At 40.1% G+C, this 22,261-nt stretch overlaps 1 long non-coding RNA gene across 1 annotated transcript; it reads left to right on the plus strand.

Moving 5' to 3' along the window:
• The first annotated feature begins 15,995 nt into the window (after positions 1-15,995).
• LOC147045491 (uncharacterized) lies at positions 15,996-17,690 on the plus strand. The gene is made up of 3 exons (XR_015068364.1): positions 15,996-16,354; positions 16,859-16,889; positions 17,044-17,690. It is a non-coding gene; the product is annotated as an uncharacterized LOC147045491 (long non-coding RNA).
• Positions 17,691-22,261: the final 4,571 nt, after the last annotated feature.

Raw genomic sequence — 22,261 nt, forward strand, 5'->3', positions numbered from 1 at the left:
ACGACGTCGTCGTATCAGCCAACATTTGCATGCGATTTCCATCTTTGCTTTTCCACGTCATAGCAAATGTTTCTCTTTCTCGCTATTTACAGGAATGGCCGGGTCACCCAAGCACCCCCGCCACCGGTTCTCTCTCTGTCGTCCGCAATCAAATTTACTCTGGCTTGAGTACACGTTTAGTGGGGACCATTTGTTTGAGGCAAACACTTAGGGCCCTCCTATGTCATTGACCAGTGTCCACAAATATAATCCTATCAAGTTCAATCTTAGAATGTCCTATGCTGTTGTTTTCCTAATGCAATAAATGGAAATAATCCCATCAGTCAGGATTTTTATAGACTCAACTCCTCTTTTATGAGTGCGTCAGGGCTTTCCACTTCTTTTTTGTTTATCCCGCTGTTGATAATTTTGTGATTGTTTCACCGACACCCGCTTGTTGACACGCAGTCCGGTATTTACAGTTCTACTCCGGGACGAGCTCGGCTAACAAACATGAACCTGCGTGCTTGAATGCGCCCTTTCTTGCTTGTTGATAAAGCCCCGCTTCTTGCCGAAGACCTCAGTTGACATGTACCTACAGAGAAAGCCTTAGCAAAACAAGCCGGACCCCTTGTAAATATGCATTGCCCAACAGTGGCACACGCGCTGTTGGCTTACACACTGCTAGTGGTGTTTTTCTTTTTACCTCCAAATTTGCTCGGAAAACTAATCATGGTCTGATAAAGCCCATGGTAAATATGGGAGAGATTGACACCCACATGTCAAAGTTTACATAGCCGAACCAAGTGTACATATAGGACGAGAGAACTGTGGGGCCGCGCGGCGCAGGGCTGGCCTGACCTCGGTTAGTCTGCGCCGATGAAACGGACGCTTTGTGAAGGGGAGGCACACAGCAAGAAGATTACTCAAAGACTTGCTGCGAGAAGTTAGATTGTGTGAAGATAAACTTTCGGTGGGAAAAACTTGACGGCGCAAGGCACATCAGCAAAGCGGTAACAAATACGTCATTTTTTTGTTGTTTTAATAGCATCCTTTTTTTGTTGTTGAAACGGTGCTTCTTCTTTCTCGCTAGTGGCTGTCAGCCTTCCAATTGCTTGATAATCCACAGCAAAGACAGTGCAGCTAACAGAAAAGGTTAACCCTTGACTGATGTGTCTGATGTTAATCTATAGATCAATTAGGGAGAGGCACACTGGGTCAAGCTACAGATATTGCGATGGCTATTAGTTGGCCTGTCTGCCATTATTACACAGTCACATGCTCAAACATTGCAGTGGCTTGGTATGCTAGGCACAGATGCTGAAGGTAAACAGACAGGCCTACAAGGATTGCACAAAATATTGATCTGACAGCAGATGGGAACCCTGATAGCAGCCATTCCCTTCTTCCTGTGTCTCTGTATTCTGATGTGTGCACAGGGTGGAGCATTTACGCCAAAATGCACAAATTATTTGTTTTGGTTTTGTTAATCTGAAATATGGAACTGTTTTTGTCCAGAAATAAATGGGTTTGCCTGGAAAAGGAAAAAAGTTCTCTTATTAAAGGTGACAAACTTTAATTTTCTTTTGATCTGTCAAAAAATATGCTATTTGTGTATCTATCTATATATATATATATCATATGTATTTATATCTGAAATATTGGATATTTAAGTATACTACATTTGAACTGCAAATTGAATTTGAAGATCCATTTGAATAATACAAGTACCATAATTAGCCTATTTCAAGCGATGTAATATTGATCATTTTTTTATTTCATATTATATCATACTGTATGTAAAGTATATAGAGTACAGTATAATCATCAGCAACATCTTTAGCTCTACAACCAGCTGAGGTTGAATATAAATGAGCTATAAGAATTTTGCTCTTGCAAAAATCATAAAGTTCTATTTTTTGCAACACTTCCAAGGGGTATTTATTAATTTTAAATTTTAAATTGGTGCTCAAAGCCCCAGCAAAATAACGATAAATTAATGCACTAATAATAATAATAATAATAATAATAATAATAAAGGCCAACTTGTTTGATACAGCGCTATACACATGTTTTATATATATACGATGTGCAAAGTTGTTTCCTCCTCAAATATTCCAAGCCTGGAGGCGTTTGTCCGCTCACAAAATGCCAGACAAAGAGGGAAACACTTGCATCAGGCTCCTTTTGTTGTATTAAGCTGGGTATAAAAGAGTTGTCCACGAGAAAAGATGGATTGCAATTTTCCATTACTTCATTCAAAGCTTTCCATTCATTTGTAGTGAATGCGATTGATGGCGAAATCTCTGAGGGTAGACGTAAAGATACCTTGCACTTCAACGGTATGGAAATCTTCTTTTCCAGTGACTGATCTCATAAATATTTTAGATGATCACATGACTCACGCTGGGAAAAATGTCAACAGGAATGACCCATTTAAGGAGTGATTCTTTCTTTTCAAGGCAGGCATTAAGCATCACTTCAAATGAAAACATGCAAGTGGTCTAAGTAGCTGACAATAGGTCAGTTCTTTTAAGGAAATTTCAATTTTAGGACAGGGTTATGACAGGTCGCATATTTCTCCGGACAATCCCTGTGCTCCACATTGTGGGTAACTTGTGCAAATAACAATGATGGATAATCCAACATTCCTCAATCTTGAAATCTGGGGATCATCACAGCGGGAGGTTAGGATCCATATTCATGTCTAATTATGGTTCTATATCAAATTACTTCTGCTACTATGTTTCACTCAAGGCTCCTGGAGATCAATCAGTTTTGTGGCATTGACGAGACAGAAGCATTGAAAAGCTCCGCCTACATGGGATGCCACCGGCCATTTTTATAATTGCTCATGGGATGGCAGAATTATTCCTTGTTGTCACGATGCCTCCAAAAAGGACATCGAGGCTGCTTCATAAAAAAAAAAAAAAAGAGCTGCCAGCTCCCTGGCTCTCATTTCAGGAGCCTGTGGCTCAGCACAAGCCTCGGTGATAAAGTGGTATTTCCCGCATACAAAGAAGGCATCGGGCCTAATCCTCAACCAACCCACACCCCCTTCTTTCTTCCCAGCAGGGAAGCACAATGAGTGTGGACCTTGTCTTAATCCAAAGGTGGGCTATCACAATAATCTGGTAATACATGCTGATCAAAGCCTATTCAATGCTAATCAGGACAACAGATCAGTATTATGATCTAATTAGGGACACCTCGTGTGCCACTGGGGTGGAATGCCACGGCATTGTTGAGGTTATAGAGGATGACATTAAAATGGTGGAGCAGAACAAAGGGCTGCCTGTAATGCTGTGCTATAATCCTTGCTCAAACCTGTCCTGGCAAAATAGCAGACAGTAGGTATTTAAATGAGAATGCAGGGGACTCTATCCTATAGAATCATGAAACATTTTTTACATATTCAAATGAAAAGTCAGAAAATGTCTTTCCACACTTGTCTTAAATTGTTATTATTGTTTAAATATTTTTCTGGAATACAAATGAATCAGAAAGATCCACACATTTGTATTTAAAATTACATCACAGTTCCAAAGGACTCAACTTGTGAGGGTCACATCACCAAACCCAGAAAAATAGTTTAGCCATTTCCAGATCTTCAGTCAACAAAATGAGTAGATGCTTAAAAAGATGTTAAAAACAGACTTTAGACTTTGTGGGTGCATTAAACGCATTTTTTGGAAAGACAATTTTTGACTCAACTTCTCTTTCCACACTGGTGATTTCCCGCAAATGGGATTTCTTTCTCTGATGCCATTTCTGACATGAAGGATGATGAAGAGGTTGGAGGTGAACCACGGTCGAGCAAAGTCTCACAGCGTGACATTTGCTCTTTGACACCCTCCATTGGCTTCGGAACATTCACCGACTCCGCTAGATACGTGCTGTACTCTTGTGGATTTGGCTCGGCACGGTATGCCTAATCAAGCATGAGCTATTAACCAATCTTTAAATCAATTACCCACTTGCTTTTCGGAAGGCGTTGTTCCCTTTTGGGAGGCACATCGGTCACGCCTTGTCTGCACAGTTATCCCCTGCAAGTCCAGAAATGTGGGTGGCCGTGGCTCTTTGAAAGCAGCACAATACAGCTCCTACATTTGGCTAAATCGGTAGATAGAAAAGTCTGCCGCAACAAGGCTCCTGGGAGGGGCTAATCCCATCAAAATGGACTCCTTTTATGCAAACAATAATAGCCAGTACCCTCTAATGACAGAGGTATTTTATACATGGGATGCAAGGTGAGCAGAACTCATAAGTGTGAGATAAAAAAAAAAAAAAAAAATTGCATGGAGAGCAACATCCTTCCCACCTGTAACTAAAACAACACGGCCATTTTTGGATTGAGCACTGTTTAGATATTCCTTAGTTACCAAAATAAAGGCCAGATGTGCAGGTAGGCACCTCGTGTGGCTACATGTAAGAAAAAGTGTGTGCGACGACGAAAGGCGGCTGTGTCGACAGCTTTTGCTTTGCAACTTGACTTTCCCTTTCAGTCAGCGTACAAAGAAAGGTTTAACCCTTTATTTGGGAGTAAACGTACCAGATTTGCACTGTGTTGAGTTTGGCACAACATCAGTAAGGTACTCTGTGTGTGTTTGTGTGTGTGTGTGTGTGTGCAAATGTCAACATTATTGGAACTGTACTCTACAAATGAGGTTACCGTTATAAAGGCTTTAGAAATTGTTCATCAACAATAATATAAATCAATTTGATTGATCATGTGTGAGCTCAATTTTCGGCAGGTTCAAAGTAATGCCAAATGTTAGAATCATTGTGTGAGCCTTAGTGAGGCTGAACAATTTAGATTTTTTTTTCAATTTGTATACATTTTCAGCACTGAGCTTATAATACATAGACACTGACACAATATTATGTATATAGATAAAATAAAAAATAAAAATCCTATGGACTGCCCCTCATCTAAATTGCCGCCTCTGCGATTGGAAATCCACTACATTGCGATGTCGACTTGAATTCAAACAACCAACCTCCAAAAAGAAACGATTACGACAGCCTGACATTTGAGCGTCACCACAATCCGAAGTGTACACGCCGTCCCGTGTGGGTCAGCTCCAGGCTCAGCCCCCACCCCCATCCTAAGTCCAACTCCCACACACAGTCAGGGGACAAAAAGGCCCACCTCAGTGTGGCCCTATCAATGTCAGCGCTTTGTGCGGCAGTCTTTCAGGGTACATGAAGTGTCTTTAGCAACAATGAGATCAATAGCCCAGCCAACTGTGCGGCCAGTGAGGCCCCCATCGAGCTGCAAGACGGAGCACATAAAGCTACTCCGAGTCCCCACGTCTGATCTGTATCTCCATCTACTTGTGCACACTCAGCTCTGGCCGGCAACTTTTTTTTCCTCTCACGTGTTTGCTGTGTCGAAAAATCAGACGCTGTGCTCGCCGTGCAATATTGACGTGACATATTGCCCCATTTAGTTGGAAATGTCCCTGAGGACCTTCCAAAGTTTTCTGTGTACTCTGCTGAGCCGGATCTTTCCTGACAGTGACCTCAGTCAGCTTATAGGTATACTGCGTTGGACAGGTCAGTGTCATTGATTTCCCATTGGCTCTTGGCACGATAAAGAGTGTCAATGCACCATTGAGATGTGTCCTTGACCAAAGTGTAACACGTCGACGCCAACAAGCTCCCCTGAAAAAAGCATTTTGCTTCATATCACAGTTTCGTTCTCGTTATCAACGTCAGGTGAATTCATTAATAAGATCACAGACCACCTAGTTGAACCCTGAAGCTTTTTTTTTTTTCTTTACTCGCTCAAATGAGAAAGTCGAATTTTCTATCACGAACTTTTTTTCTTTAAACAGAGACTGGTCTTTGTGATTTAATCCGAGTTCTCTCGAGGAAATAGAGTCTCGACAGGCAGTGGCGGGATTATACGAAAGCCTTGTATCTTTGTGAGATTTCAGTTGAGATGCCAGGAAATGTCCAACTACGAAAGTGAAAATTTGATTTGCATCGAACAACATTCCCTCGGCAGCTGAAGAAACTCGGAATCATGTAATGGTTGTTTCAGTCAGCCATTTTACATAACACTCAACTTTATATTCTGTCTAGTTATCCTCCCAAAATGCCAAGTCTAATGTCATGCAATATCTGACCAAATGACCTTAATTTAAAGGGCTACCATTGATGTCAACATGGAGTAAATATCAAGTTGCAAATGCGCATTGATTGTTTAGATGCTCCAGGTGACAGCTTGTCAGCAGAGACAACTTTTGTTTACATCTCAAATTTCACCGAACGGTGATCGGCTGGCTCTGAAAAGAGTTGACAAAGCTTGAATGAAGATCCTTGCATTTGAAAAAAAAAAAAAAAAAAATCGGAATAAATTATAGGACGAGTAGTCAACATGCGGTCTTTGCTTCTCTTGAGCTGCCTCAGCAAAGCAATGTGTGTGTGTGTGTGTGTGTGTGTGTGTTTGTGTGCGCTGCCCAGTTCAATAAGGAAATGAGATGCAAATGACTCCATACGTCTACAGCATATTTTAAGAGGTTTATTCAGTGTTTTGATCTAGACTAGGCCTTTGTCGCTTTAAATGTACAAACTATTCAAAAGATTTCTTTTGTTCTTCACTTTTGTAAGAAAGTGGAGAAAATATTTGGAATGCATTAAGTGCTGAAAACCGCCTGTCATTGCCGACAATAAAGGCTAGCCTAATAGATGTTAGTATGGATGGTAAAGAGAACAAAAAGAAGCGGCCCTCTGTTGTCCACAAACTGCCTGGCCCTACTAAAAATGAATCCATTAACTTCAGACTGTTTACTTTTTACTTTTGGCTGAGAAGGCAAGGAACATAAAAAAAAAAAAAAAAAGTCACAGGAGCTAAGGTCTCAACTTCTTTCACAGGCCACGTTTTTTCCGCTTTTTAAAAAGTCACACGCCAAGCGACCTGGCAGCTCGCGCTGACAAGACGCGAGGGACAGAATGGACGTAACGAGGAGACAAAACCAACACAAAAACGGGTAACATCTGCAGCCGCTTCCAGACAGACAGTTGGATGTGAATAACTCAGCACTTTGTGCCCTGACCTTGGCGAACAAAGAACGGGGAGATGCCTCAGGAGCAGAGTGGGACATCCCGGGAGGCGAGCATCCATGGCATTTTGTCGGTAGGTTGGGGGTAAATATTCCTCTGCCAGCACGTTGCATGCCACTTATATAAAAAATCTTATCAAACCAACTCGAAGGTTCATCTCGATTCATTTCATCTCATCCGAAAGTTAGAAAAGGCAACCCCCCCCCCACGTCAAAATCAAAGGATGACACAACAAAGCAACTGTGTACTTGACGACTTAAATCTTACAAGTTCCTAATCCTTCTGAAGTCCACATGAGACCCTTGGTCTCCATGGAAACAGTCAGGCATTCAACCAAGTGATTGCCTCCAATGAATTTCAGATAAGACAAAATGGAAGTGAATTGATGTGATTTTAATGCAGAAGTGCGCGACGGAAGGGAGGTCCACTCGCTTCATATTTGAATAAAGCAAACAGAGCAGACAAAAGGCTGACAGCCGTAAATGACATTGTCAGTACAAAAATTATCAGCCAGTTTACAATCTGTTTGCTCATGTAGAACAAACAGAATGTGTGTGGCATCCCCGGGCTTTGTGAGCGGCAGGGTCGGCAGCCGGCGGCGGGAGAAAAGCAGATACGGGCTCCCCCCCTGCAGCCCTGCAACAATTAGATAGCAATTTGACAGGCACACTCCAAATGTCACTTTCTTGTCCTCTTCCAAGGGCATCCAGGGCTTGTCTTTTCTTCCCTTTTTGATATGATCTGAAAGGAAATACAAAATTGAGGTGCCCCGGCCAAAAAGACAAATTGTGAGACCGATGGTGAGAGGACTGACTGCCCCGTGTGGGATATGACGTAGGGAGACGCATTCCAAACATGAGAGCCATAGTTTCCTAGCAAGGGCTCCAGTCTAGAGTCCTCCATTGGTGGTAGGGGGCCGACGGGGGAGATCTTCCTGCCTGGCCTGCTCGCACTGCCTTTTGTTGCACGCTGTCACTTGTTTTGTTTTGGTCTTGTTAACCTCGATGTGGCAGCTGCTCGGCTTGCGCCGGGCTGCAACGCATCAATTACATCTTGGGACAAGCAACCAAAACACAGCAGGTTTGCACCTTGAACCACTGTAATCTCATCTGGACACGTTGCTAAGCAACCATGAGCCCCACGTACTGTATGTGAATCAAGGATGTTTGATAATGCTGATATAAAATATCATTGTATGTTTTAGACTAAAGGGATACTTATTTAGCTATGTTCAACGAGAATATTTTGTCTCCGATGAATTTCAAAACTGATTAAAACTTATTGACTTAACTTATTCAATTATTTTTCACGTACAATTAACGCTTTTTAAATCACATTTTGCCACTTGCAACAGCCAATCACAGCTCAGCTCGCGAACGAGCCGTGATTGGTTCTTAATCGAGCACTGAACGCATGTGATGTAATTTTCAGTCAACATCAAGTGGCAAAATGCATTTTGAAATGTGTTAATTGTGCAGGAAAAATTCTGAAAATTATATTATGAACAAAATATCCACTTTTTACAGTTGAAAATGACTAAATAAATGAAGTATCCCTTCAATACAGTTGTGGTTCAATTATAAAATACATACAGAACAAAAGGTGTGTCTCTCTTTCAAGTTAATAAAGCATATCATTACTTTTTTTTATGTTTGCTTGAGTTTCTGTTCCTGTGAGCGCTCAGTGCTGGCAGCTCCTAATTTTCTAGTCGTGTGGACGTAAATTCCATTTTCAGTTTGTTTCACTGGGGAGGTTTACATTGAGACCAATGAACTTTACGTGGTTACAAGTGCAAAGGACATTTTAACATATTTAATCATATTAGGAAAAATAATCTGAATCTCTCTGTTTTTTTTTATCCATATTGCTAGGTAACTACATTACATGGAATTTTAGTGGTGGAATCTTCTCCTGAAACCAAATTGTGTTGTACAAAGGCACATCAGTAAGTTTTGTGTCGCTATGTAGCTCATTCAAAAGTTGATTTCATGGAATTACTCAATCAATTCCCACCAAACGTCAAGGAGCAGAACACAGAAGAAGATAAAAAAAATATATAAAAGTATATTTAAGAGTGGATCTAGATTTTGTACCTCCTGGCCATTGAGCTCTACTCTGCTCTAGTTGAATTTGTTTGTAATGCATTTACCCCAAAAACTGATTCTTGTGTTTTTTCTTGATTACACCCTACAAATTGGAAGGACAAATATAAGCAACTGTTTTTTCATTTAAATGTGCAAGATCCACTAGACTGCGAGACATAACGCTAAAAGAATCATTTTCTGTTAAGTTTTCTTGTCTCCATGGCTTCACGGATGCTTCTTGATGTCCAACTGAAAGTCCTCATGAGAAAAAAAGCAAGTTGCCTCAGTGGTCATTGATATTCATCCCAAGATGTTTCTCCCTGCGCCGCTCTGATGTGTGGCTGCCGTGATGCAGTTTAGTCTTATTAAAAAGTTGTTTGATTAGTCGGCCCAGGAATGAAGGCTATATGGAAAGGTCTGGCAGCAGCAGATAAAAGGGGAATGATAAATAGGCCATTGCCAGTCAGCCACTAGAGCATCAAAACACATCCATTTCTTTGCAAAGTTGATCCAATTATGACCAGACACTAACACCATAGCTACTCTGTTTTGCTCTTTTTATTTCAGGCTAAATTGCTCGTGCCCCTCCTTTTTTTTTTTCTCTCTTTTTGCAGATACGGCAATCGGTCATAAAGGGCCAGCCATCATTAGTGCTGTTTGAATTGGAGCCCTGTAGTGTTTGGTTAAGAGGGTTAATGCAAATTTGATGAAAGAATAAGGCTGCATTTACATATCGGCCTCAGCTCACATGCGCTGGGTAAACATTCTGTTTATCTCAAGTGTCATTTTATGATTTCAGTCAAATGTAAGAGCGACCTTGGCCCAGTCGGAACACAAGACAGAAGAAATGTGCTCCCATTAAACCATGCTTTGTTGTGAGTGAAAATTATATTTTTAATTTACCCAATAAACATGATACTCAGGTGTTTCCCTCCAAAAATCCGTAAATCATTCATTCTAAGCATAAAATGGTAATCCTTGCATTATATACTTACAAAATGGTTGTCTTTTATTTACATATTAGCGACAGACATTTTGCCACTTTAACAGCTCATAACACGGAAAAACAAACTTAACTGATAGGGGATAGAATAAGATAAAATTATATTTTGTACAGGGAAGAAAATTCCCACTTTGCAGTATTTTACAATTGTTTAAAATTTAAATTTCAAAATGAAGATAGACTGGAAAATATATTGCAAATAAAAATGAGGTAAACACATGCACTGAAATCTGGCTGGACCACAGTGGGCTGCTAAAAAATAAGGCAAAACACTGCCATCTATGGCTTCTTTTTGAGGACTGCTCAGGTTCTGTGCAGCCAGCACAAAGCCAATCAGCCATTCATTGAGAAAGAAATGATTGTGCAATATTTGCAAATACGATTAATACAATACAGTTGTAATCATAACCTTACACTCACTATATTCATTTTCATTTTTTTTTTTTAGAAATAGACAAAGCATTCAGAGCTGGTGTTCCAACCAAAGTTTTGGACGTCTCACGATGCTGACACGTTTTTGGCTTCCGAATTTGACAGATTAGACTGAAAGCTGGATTTTCATCCAAATGGGCATCTGGTGGCCATATCCTTTAAGCAACACAATTCTGCACAAATCAGGGGTTCTGTCGGAGCTTTTCCGACCACCTGCCGTGTATCTTCCCCTCGATGCGAGTGAGCCTGCCTTCATTGTTTCATCATTTTATCTTTACACTTTGTCGGCCAAAAGGCAACACACATTGCACAATTTGTACTTTAATGGCCAATATAATGATACAGCGATCACTGTATCTCGCAGAGAACGCGCTGTATATGACAGCTATCCCATTCCCGAAGCTTACCGTACATTCATTGGCAATAACGAGGGCAAAATTTTGACAAGGATTCAAGAGCGCATTAAGGTCCAATAAAGAAGTGCATATAGCTGCCAGACTGGGGTAGCAGGTTGGCGGCGAAACATAGAAGCAAGCCAGATGTCAGGGCTTCTATAGCTTAGGCCTTGACCAGGCCTTCGTCTGCGACGGCCCTTTATGTGGCTCTCTGCGTGACACCCCGGTTCCCTATGGGAGCCCCGAGGCTTTACTGGTGATGAGACGCCATCCGTCCCGTCTGTCACCTCGCTCCCAACTTATTCATACGCCATCCATACAGTAGCTCCTCCAAGGCGGCTAATCCCCGTCTCCCGAGGTGGAGTGCAGACAGGGTAGCAGACAGGCGGGCAGGTTGCTAGTCTGTTCATAAGATGTTCAACACTCTGAGCATGAAGGCGCATTTCACATTGACAACATTTGGGGGCCGTGCTATCAGCATGAGGCTGCAGAACAGTAGGTGGAATCCCCGATTCTTACGATAACGTGCTAACGCATGCAGGCGTCGACAATCGCTTCAGCCTCTGCTGTGGGACTGATTTCATCCCCCAGATTTGGAACAACACTGCACGTTATGACTTTGCATCCTAATTTACGAGTATGTCAACGGTGACTTCTTTGGTTTTCTTCCTCCAAGAACTTTCTCCGGCCCACACAAGAAAGTTGGCACCGAATTCAAGAAATAACATCGGCAAACTGCAATATGTCGAAAGCCGTCTGTTGTTGGTTGGAGATACCTCGGCACTCGCCTAAGTCAATTTGCTCGGCGTGCCATCCCTTAATGTTTACAAACAAATACAGAAGAAAATGTTTATGTAATGCGCTTATTTGAACAAGAACTAAGAAATGTGCAAACAGATCATCATTCTTAGGGAATCTTTGCTTTGCAAACACACCTATAATAGATTCAAGTCTGACGCTATGCCAGCGTTATCCAGGTAAACGAGAACTGTGACTGACAACTGAAAGTGGTTTCTATTTGTGCTTGTGTGTGTGAGATGGAAACACACACAAAGAGGTTCTGCAAGTCTCACTATGCCACAAACACCCCCCGACCCCGTCTTCTATAGAAGAGCCATCAATTCATCTCGGACAACTTGACCACTCCCTTCAAGGATCAGCACATAAAGACTGACCTGGGGCACACACCAGAGAACATTAATCAAGTGCTACAGGTGTGTGTGTGTGTGTGTGTGTGTACATGTGCATGACGTCAGATTGTGTGTTGCAATTGCTGGGTCATGTTCAGGGCACTGGATCAACACTTGATCAGCAATATCTTAATAATAGCAACATGTCAACAAAACATGCGCATGTAAATGTGTTTCTATTTATACGATTGATTCTCCCATGTGTGATCAGGGATGTTTGTCAAACTCAAATAGTTTTTTGGTTTTTTTTTTTTTTCCGACAGAGATTAACCAGTTTAATACAGAGCGCAATCAACCTTTGGGCTGTACGTATTCTGTGTGTGTGTGTGTGTGTGTGTGTGTGTGTGTGTGTGTGTGTGTGTGTGTGTGTGTGTGTGTGTGTGTGTGTGTGTGTGTTAGGCCGGTTGGGTGTGTGAGACAAACACCACCTGTGTGGCGGAGGAAACCAGGAAATTTGGAGCCAACGCGTGCTTTGTCAAATGCCATTTGATTTGTCACTCAACAGTCTGAGTCACTTAGCAAGCCACACCCGCTTTCCCCATCTCAGCCTTTCTTCTCCTTCCAACACAAAGTGTATCTAAGGGTTCACCTCTAGGCCAACAGTGTTGACACACATACCTGGCAGCGTGTGGCTCACGCCCATTTCTTTCAGTGAGCGGACAGAAAATCATCACAAATCCCAAAATTTTACCAGCAAATCTGAGTGAGATTTACTAATTTGCATTATTAATTCCAGCCTTATATATATATACATATAACTTTTGATCATTACTATGAGTTCATCATTTTTCAAAGACACATTTTGACACAACATTGGATAGGTGTATTAAATGTAACTTTTGGTCAATGAGTAAAGCCCTTAATATTGATTCCAAAATGTCTACTCACAAACACAGCAGACTACCTTATTGTTTTTTTTTTTTTGGCTGCCAATAGAACTGGTTGCGACTGCTGACAAAAGCTCCAGGATGAACTACGAAGAGTTTTGGACCAATACAATTCACCTCATTTGGATATAAATACTCTGAAATTAAAGCTGAATGTCCGAAGTTGAAACATATTTTGCTCATTTTGTTTCTTTTTCCATTGGTTAGGGCCTAAAAAGATGTCCCAATATTTATGCACCTGGTCCTCAGATTGGAGCGGCAAATTTCAGCATTTCATGTTCACACCTTTACAGCCAAAGACCGAAATTTTGAAAATGTTGAACACAAAAAACATTCTTTCAAAGTAAATCAAAATGGCAAAGTATAAGGTTTATCTAGTTTCCATTTGGCTCTGAGAGCAGCACAGATAAGAATGAGTCAAGTTGTTTAATGCAGCTAACTGATTGGCCGCTGCACACAATAGACGAGTCGTGCCATCGACTTACATTCCACACATGCCAGTCAGTCTGTCAGTGAGCCTGAAACGGAACCCACTTTCCCAATTAGGGTCATTAGTGTGAGCCAGTAAGTGGCCCGGTCACACATGGCTGCAAAACAGAGCCACTTTGGCACGGTGGAACGGACGCCAAGCAGAACAACACAATTGGGACGTTTTCACCAAGATGTCCATCAGGACATTTGGAGCTTAGTCAGCAAAGGTGCAAGTGATATTTAGATGCCAAAACAAAGCGGCACAGAGAGTTGGAGAAACTGAAGCGATACTTTTCTAAACACTGTGTTCAAGATTCAAGAATTGGAATACAGTGTTTAAAAAGTATCACTTCAGTCTCTCTGTTGATGAGTGTGTGCATTGGTTTAATAATAAAATAAAATTGTATCACATCTCCAGACTAGCAGTTATGGCAGTTACCTCATTTTACATTGCTCTTGACAATATTTATACATTAAAAGTAGTATAGGTCATATCAGACTTTTCCTTACTGCTCTAATGAATTCATATATTGGATTATGAATGCATGTCAATCAACATATATTCTCTCAAATAAGGGCACCTGTAACTGAACTATGATTATTATTTCAATAAATAGTTTTAGACTTCTTGCAGCCTACTGGATGAATGTGCAGTTTAAGTGGCTCTGCATCTGCTAAGAATTTTGCAATATGTTCTCTGCCATGAAGATTTTACCCGGATATAAAGATTGAAGAAGTATTGTATCAATAGTTCATCAAGATGCGAGACCCCCTAGCAGCAGTTACAGCACTTGTCTTTACAGCGTCAAACACATTTTATGCTTCTATCTCAGTGCTTGTAAGGATTTACTATACAACTCGAAGCACCACCTGCATTCTTTTGAATCATTCCCAGGCTTTTCATTTTTTTCCCCCCTTCTTTTATTCCCTCACTCAAATTGAGATAAGGTGTGCAGAGAGATTTGGAAAGCGGAAGAACAGACTGATCAGTCAGCGACTTTCACATTCAAGAGACAATAAAGTGAAATGACTCGATGAGAAATCACTGGAGATTAACGCTCAAGCTGTTGGCAGGTTCAGCCGTTGAAAAGAAGCCTCTGAGCTGTGCAGCTGGGAGTTGCGTGCCTCGATTCATCAGGTTAGACCACGATGGCTGGATGAGGCTGCTGGAAGCGTGATGAAAGTTACTCTAAGCTGGGAGAGGATGGCACCTTCCTACATGTGAAGTACTGAATCAACAGTAAATGTTTCTCAATGTTCCAAGTGCCAAAAGTGGAATAAAGTTGTCAGAGGAGACTACAAGGGATATATTGTGGAATGGACAGCTATTAGCTTGATATTGTATGAACACCATTGGGCCATATGGAAGAGATGGAAAAAATACCCGTACTCTGCAGTAGTTTAAAAAAAGAAGACTGGTAAAATTAGAAGTAATGATTCAGGTACATTAGAAAAAAGTACAGCTAGCTTTTAGAGCTAAATAGCATTGGCTGCACTTTTATGCAATCAAAATTTTTTTCCATTGCACAACAAATCATTTTTAGATCTTAAATAAGGCCTTGTATAGGGAACATCTTTTTTTTTCCTGTCCTATAAAACCTTGAGGTAATAAATAAATAAATAAATAAATAAATAAATAAATAATGTAGATAGATAGACAGACAGACAGACAGACAGACAGACAGACAGATAGATAGATAGAAGACCTTGAGGTAACAAATAAATAAATAAGTGAGTAAGTGAGTAAGTGAGTAAGTAAGTAAGTAAGTAAGTAAGTAAGTAAGTAAGTAAGTAAGTAAGTAAGTAAATAAATAAATACATTGCCTATTTTTTTACAAGGGAGGAGAAACCATAGATAGTGTATCTGTTTCCAAATTTAGGGAAGTCGTCCAGAAATCCTCAAGTAAAAATCTACTTGATTACAAAGTCATTTTTTTCTTCCTTACTTACCACCACTGCCATACATACATATATATGCATGTAAGATTGTACCAGCGCCAACACTAAGTCTAAAACATCAAGTTAGATGGTATGCTGCGAATGTACTCAGTGCATTTAGTGTTTGTTTGATGTGTTGTCTGCCTTGTAGAGTGTGAAGCCACTCACCTTGTTCTCTGTCATAAAAAGGCTGTTTGCACAGCTCCTCAGACTTACTGCAAAGTGTGCTGAAAAGCATGGCCCTCAGACAGACCAGCTAGCTGCTGATCTCAGCGGCATGTTAGTAAATCATAGCGGGGGGAAAAAAAATAATCATCCTTCCTTGTTTGTATAACTGCTAAACCAACCAAGTCCCAGTAAGTGAGCTATGATTGTTTACCACTCCAGCTGCGACACCCTCCACTACCAAAATGGACAAGAGAGCCATATTTGCTTAAAGCAACCGCCTTGTGTTTTCATACTTATTGCTGAGGTGTTTGGTGTTAATAATACCACTTAATGCTGAAGGAATACCAAATATATCTTGCAGCTCTGCACAGTAGGCCAACACTACAGCGGATGTGTTGAAGTAAACAACACTGCCCTCCAGCGGATGGGAATAAAAGCTTTCTGCAGATTGAAAAAAAAAAAAAAAAAAAGCACATTATATTTTGTTTTGTGGAAACGTAAGGCGCTAACCTGCAGTTTTCAAATTGACAAAAAATGATTTTACAATCAAATTATTTTTTGGGAGTTTACTCAAAAAGTGAATCTTTCAAGGGAGATTTGGGATTTTTCCAATCAACACGATGAACCTTTTTCCATCTTATTGTGTACAATGAACCGCCGTTATTCAAAGGAGACATCCATCGAGAACTGCCACGATTAGTAAAATCCAAAAAGTAATTGCTGCTCATCCAAAAAGGTTTGTACTTGTCTGCAACAGGAAAGCAGCAAAACACGTTTTTTTTTTTAATGTGACATGGCCATGGCTGACTAAATGAAGTTCCTCCCATCACTTTGACGTAGTCATACGTTGCAAGGAAAGGATAGCACAGTGTGAATCGCTACACTATCAGTGAAAGACAATAAAAAAAGAGGAAGTATCTTGACTATTGTGAAAACTCAACTTCCATGATTCCATCAAGATATACAGTATTGCAAATAAAAATTCTCCCTAAATGTTTTCAAACAAACAGATTAAAAGATGAAATCAAATTTTATTCCAAAGTTAAATACAAGTGAATTGTATTTTAGAACTGTACCACAGGTTAAATCATGTCATGTTCCCATATTTTAGGCGAGCAACACCTTATTCCAATTTGTTTAATTCAACATCAAACCATAAGTGACGAGTTCATTACAGAGTTTGCAGAAGCTGCTATCGCAACATCCCCGCCCTCTTATTGTATTATGGTTGTTCCGACAGGTGGTGTTACCTGACTGTGGCTGGGAAGCAGGTAGATATGAAGGGGATGTGTAGGGGCAATAAAGGGGCCATAACATATGAAGGGGAGGAGGGGGTGACGTTATACACAAGCACCACCTGCTTCTTTTCAAGGCACTTTATCACCAGCTGCCCGGTGTTTTATATCTCTTTTTTTTTTTTTACAGTGGCTGTGATTAGACTGAAAGGTCAGGTGGAAAATAGAGAAGCTCATATCATCATCAGGATGTCCTGCTCCTTTCAAACCTTCAGATGATGTCACACAAGACTGTTATTCAGAAGCTCTTGGTGGAGAGTGAAAGGCTTCAGTTCAGCTTATTCTGTGGCGCCTCCATGTGGTTTTGGGATTGTATGGCAGATGATCAGTGTTATTGACTCGGGAAACTAGGAAGGTTGGAACCTCTGAACTTTATTAGATTTTAATAAGAAGCACTTTAAATTGTGATGTCCATGTGTTGACTCCAATTTAGTGTGTCTTTGAACGTTATTCGTTGATTCATGCCCATTCAGTCGAGGATGTGCGACCACATTATCCTTGTTAGATGTAGAGGTTACGGGGCACAATAATGTGACAAATTTAGAAAGGTTTTTTTTTTTTCATTTATTTTTCTACACCAAAGAATCCAAGAATCCATCAGGGCCAAGACCGGGGATTTAGTGTCATCTAGCGGTGAGATTACAGACTGCAAGTAATATAGTACCAATTGCTTGTTCCTACCTATTTGTATCTCTTTTTTTTCTTTTTTCTTTGTATATATCTCTCTCTTTCAGGAATTTGTTTTACACTGACTAAATGTGATTTACTGGGTGATTATTTTTGGGTGTAACGTTTTCACATGATTAAACTACATATGGTGATGATATCCTGTAAAAGTTCCTTTTGTCACCCTTCCATAAGAACATACGCATAGGTTTAATCACTCCAGTTAAACTAATTAAAGACAAGTTATTTTGTAAAATAGGCTACATACACTAAATCCAAACACTGCACGAACCAAAATACAAAATAAAGAATTATGATTAACACTTTTTGTCTGATTCCCTTCGGGATATACATTTCTGGATTCCAATTAAAAGCAAACATGTATTCAGGGGAGAGCGTAAGCATATTTAAAGTGAGATCTTTGAATTAAAATGGCAGGGAAGCAATTAAAAAACATCTCCTTGCTTTCCTCGTTATACTTTTCCACATTCTGCTCCTTCCATGTTCTGCTAATGGCTTTGGATCATTGCTAAGCCTTCCTGCAAATGGCTCCTAATCCAGTAGGCCTGCATTTGGTTACCTGAGGGAAATATTATCCACACTCTTTGCCCTGCCAATTGCAAACTGACAGATTAGTCCAATATATATTAATCCCTCCATTTATCTTTGTCAACTAAAGGCCAAAAATAATTTGTGAAAGAACAAATAGGAGTCAGAAGGTGCTTGCTTGCCATCTCATGCGAGTCACCTCTTGGATTGCGCCGCTAAAACCTGACGATATTACGCCGCTCGTTTTGCACAACGTCAACATTTCACGGGATGAGTGATGATCATTTTGAGCAAACAGGTGTTCTCTCAGTGCATCGAAAATACAAAATGGCCACCAGACGTTGATATGAGAAACAGCACATTTATATAGCAGATATATATATATATTTTTAAAAATCCTTCCCTGGCAATTCAGAAAATTGAGATAAATTTTTTTCAGAAATGTTTACATTTACAGTTTAGAAGAAAAAAAATGATATACAATAGTGAAAAACTTGTGTCTGACTCTTGGTCATCTTCTGGCGTGTCCACCTCTGGGATGACAAAAGCTACACAATGCTATTGAGTGATGGAGGTTAGCGAAGGGGTCATTCGTCTCGTCTCTGTGACATCTTCTCCCAGCATGAAGCCAATTACCTGTCCTCCAAAGCACAATGAGGAAACTATACCTAAAAGTAAAATTCTAGCGGGAATATTTATTCCTTGCCAACAGATTAAGTGTCCTCATGACGTTCTTTGTGTATTCTATATGAATTCAGTATTTCCACAATCCTACATCCCTCTGTTAACCACTTGTCTAAATAGTCATAAATCACTACTGAACTCTGGCTTTTTATTAAGAAGCCACTGAAGTTTTCAAAGTTGCTATGTGGGACACAAAAACATGCAAACACACTGTGCTGCAGTCAATAATTGCCCCAAATTATAGCAAATGATTGCTTTGCTTAACATGATCCACACGCTGCATACACACAGGATAGCAGACAGCTGTTTTCTCACCATGCAGAGCTAACCGTTATCGTCCCTTGGGGGGGGGGGGGGGGGGGGGTTGAGGCGGCGGGTGGCGGTGGAATGGGCCTTTCACTTGCAGTGGAAGACTTACTGAGTGATCCATTTTCCCTTTGCACGGATCAGAGTTCATTTGTTGTATCCGTGTCGTCAGCTGGGATTGCGATTTCCTTTCCTTTCTTGACCTGTGCACGTCATGAGGCAAAGTCGCGAGCAGGAGTGAAGTTACAGAAGTACAAACAGGGATGGTGGAAACTTGAAGGTTGTGGACTTTGTTCTAAATCTGTGGGTTGTGGGACTGACTGACTTACTGTACTCTCATCTTTGCCAGCCTGTGAGGAAGGATTGGAAAAGTCGTTAAGAGGCTTCAAAGCAAACTTCCACACTGCTGCGGTCACCAATGCAGCCCCTCAAACATGATGTAATTACTAATATGAGGAACTTGGGTTAACAAATTGGGCCATGAAATTTGGTGTGAGTTAGAAGAATTGACTTATGTGTACAGACTAAACAGATCAGTGACGAGGCGATAACTGCATGTCTGTCAGGAGACTGCATTGCTTCAAAACATGTCCGCTACGTTGCCATTTGGAACAAGAACAATTGAAGAATTAGCAGCCAAATTTGTGTAATTGCATCATTTGTCACGTGGATTCCATGCCAGGAAAATACAGAGCAGCTTGAATATGACCGCGGTAAATGTGACCGTTCAACCAAGCTCAACTGCTTTTGTGCTTGACCCATTAAATAAATAGCTGCAATTATCTGAGAAGTTGGAATCATTTAAATTGCTGATTTGGAGACAGGGATTAAGGACACCGGACACAACATTAGGTACATCATCTCAGTTTTGATTGATGTGGTCAAAGAAATATTGCATTTGGTCATGTTTTTCGGTTGACTGGGGTGCATCACATCGTAATCAGAACTATTTCTAGGTTTCTTTATTCACCTTCCCTACTAGGGTCATAATATTATATAATAAACCGTATACATACAAATTTGTCATTTGTCGTAGTGTTGTTAAAATAATATCATATCATACATAAATAGATAATTTTTTTACATGTACCTATTTAATTGATATTGGGTACAGAATTTGGAAATGTGCTCTCATTGTTGAAAGACAAAAAAAAAAAAAAAAAAAAAAGCAATGTCAGTATGACTGCAGCTGGACACCACTGTAAACTGCAAACACAAAAATAAGTAGCTTGAAATTAATTCCTCAATGGGCATCAATTAAAAGGTAACAAATTTGAGTTTTGAGCCATCTATTGCTAGTTACATCCCAATGAAGTGCACATTTCAATGGACATTAGTGAATACTTAACCATTCGACGCGAGAAACAAAAATTAACATGTTATTGTCTGGTGTTGCCACCTCCCACAAGCCGGGGCTCTCCCGCTGTCTTTGAGGTTCATGTCCGAGGCCAAATGGTCTTCAGGTCAGAGAACTGGTCCCACAGGACTCGGAGCAAGGTCCTCACCTCTCTCCTTTTAAAACATCAGCACTGGCAGGGTCATGTCTACTTCTACAGACGTTTCCTCAAGATGATCACCAGGCGGAGCAGATGCAGGTAGAATTGGAACCACAGAGGATGAAAACATATATATATATATATATATATATATATATATATATATATATATATATATTTTTTTTTTTAATATATATTATATTATATATTTATATATTTTTTATGATTTTTATATTTTTTTCTTGCTTCACACACGCACACACACACACCCACACACACACACACACACACATACACATACACATACACACAAACGTTAACCCCGCTCTCTCTTATTTTTGGAAACGCAGGGAAATCCTCTGCCAAAGGCTGCTTTATACTGCCGGGCCTCCAATCCAAACGGCTCTTCAACATTTAGGAAACCTCCAGGGCCCACAAAGCCGAAAAAGCAACAGAGGAAAAAGTGCAATAGACGAGCGACCACACATATTGACTGATCTCATCCCACCAGGCTGCAGTAAATCACTATGAAAGCGAAAGACGTGCTATCATCTAGGACCAATAAAGCCGCCATTTGTATGAACAGCCTCTTCACATATAACTGTCACTGACCATCATGTCGGTCGACATTTCATAGTCTGCCTCTTACTGAGATCATGCTTTTAAAACGAGTGCAAGTTCTTGTCATGGAAAACATTGAAGAAATTAAAAGAGACTCAGTTGAACATAAATCTGAAAGATAGCTGAACCATCAAAATTGGATACCTTCATACGTACGCTACATCTTACATTTAAGTCCATGTTGATTCATTATGTACCAATAAGAGAAAACATTGTATGTTGTTTCAGGAGTGCTTCATTGAGCATACGTAATGATTTTTCAATTGGAATATAACAAGCACACAATATTTCGTCATAGTTTTATTGACTTAAATATAGGAATTAGTGTGAGAATTGATACTTATTTAGTTCGCTACCCGTCTAAAGTTTAAGGCTGGATTCAATTTGTCTATGCGCCATAGAAGCATAAAGACAAAAAGCCGCATAGAATGTCTTCTAAATATGGATAGAAATCTGATGACAACACAACTGCAGTGATCAGATATAACTTGTCAATCAAAGCTTGATTGATATATGCCAACCAAAATGTACACATAACCGCATCTGCCTATACCACCCAAATAAACATATTCAAAAACATTCAGTGGAAACCCAAGGGGCCACATTTATTCCTCTAAAAATGCACTTTATTTTGAACAAATTCATTAAATAAGGAAAATAACAATCATAAACATTTAATCTTCCTATTATTTACTTGTTTGTGTCAACCATTATCTTGTGAAGTAATTCATGAATATAAAAAGTTATCTGTCATTTGAAATATATGTAAATGAAAATTATCATGTATCAGATAATGGGGCGTATACCGATTACATTGTTATGTTCACTATTTTATCCACTACTGTATGTGTGTTCATTCCTTTTAAGTTGTTCCAGCCTAAAAGGTCACAATTTATACAGTCAAGTAATGTCTTCCAGATTGGAGATCTAAAACACTGTTTGGTCTATTGCCTGTGAAAATTAAAAAAAAAAAAAAGTACTCTCTGAGCATTGAATCTAAAACAACTGGACTGTTGTGGCTGTCGT

Source organism: Syngnathus leptorhynchus, chromosome 15 (genome assembly GCF_054491065.1).
Source record: "Syngnathus leptorhynchus isolate UIUO chromosome 15, UIUO_Slep, whole genome shotgun sequence".
NCBI classification, from domain to species: Eukaryota; Metazoa; Chordata; class Actinopteri; order Syngnathiformes; family Syngnathidae; genus Syngnathus; species Syngnathus leptorhynchus.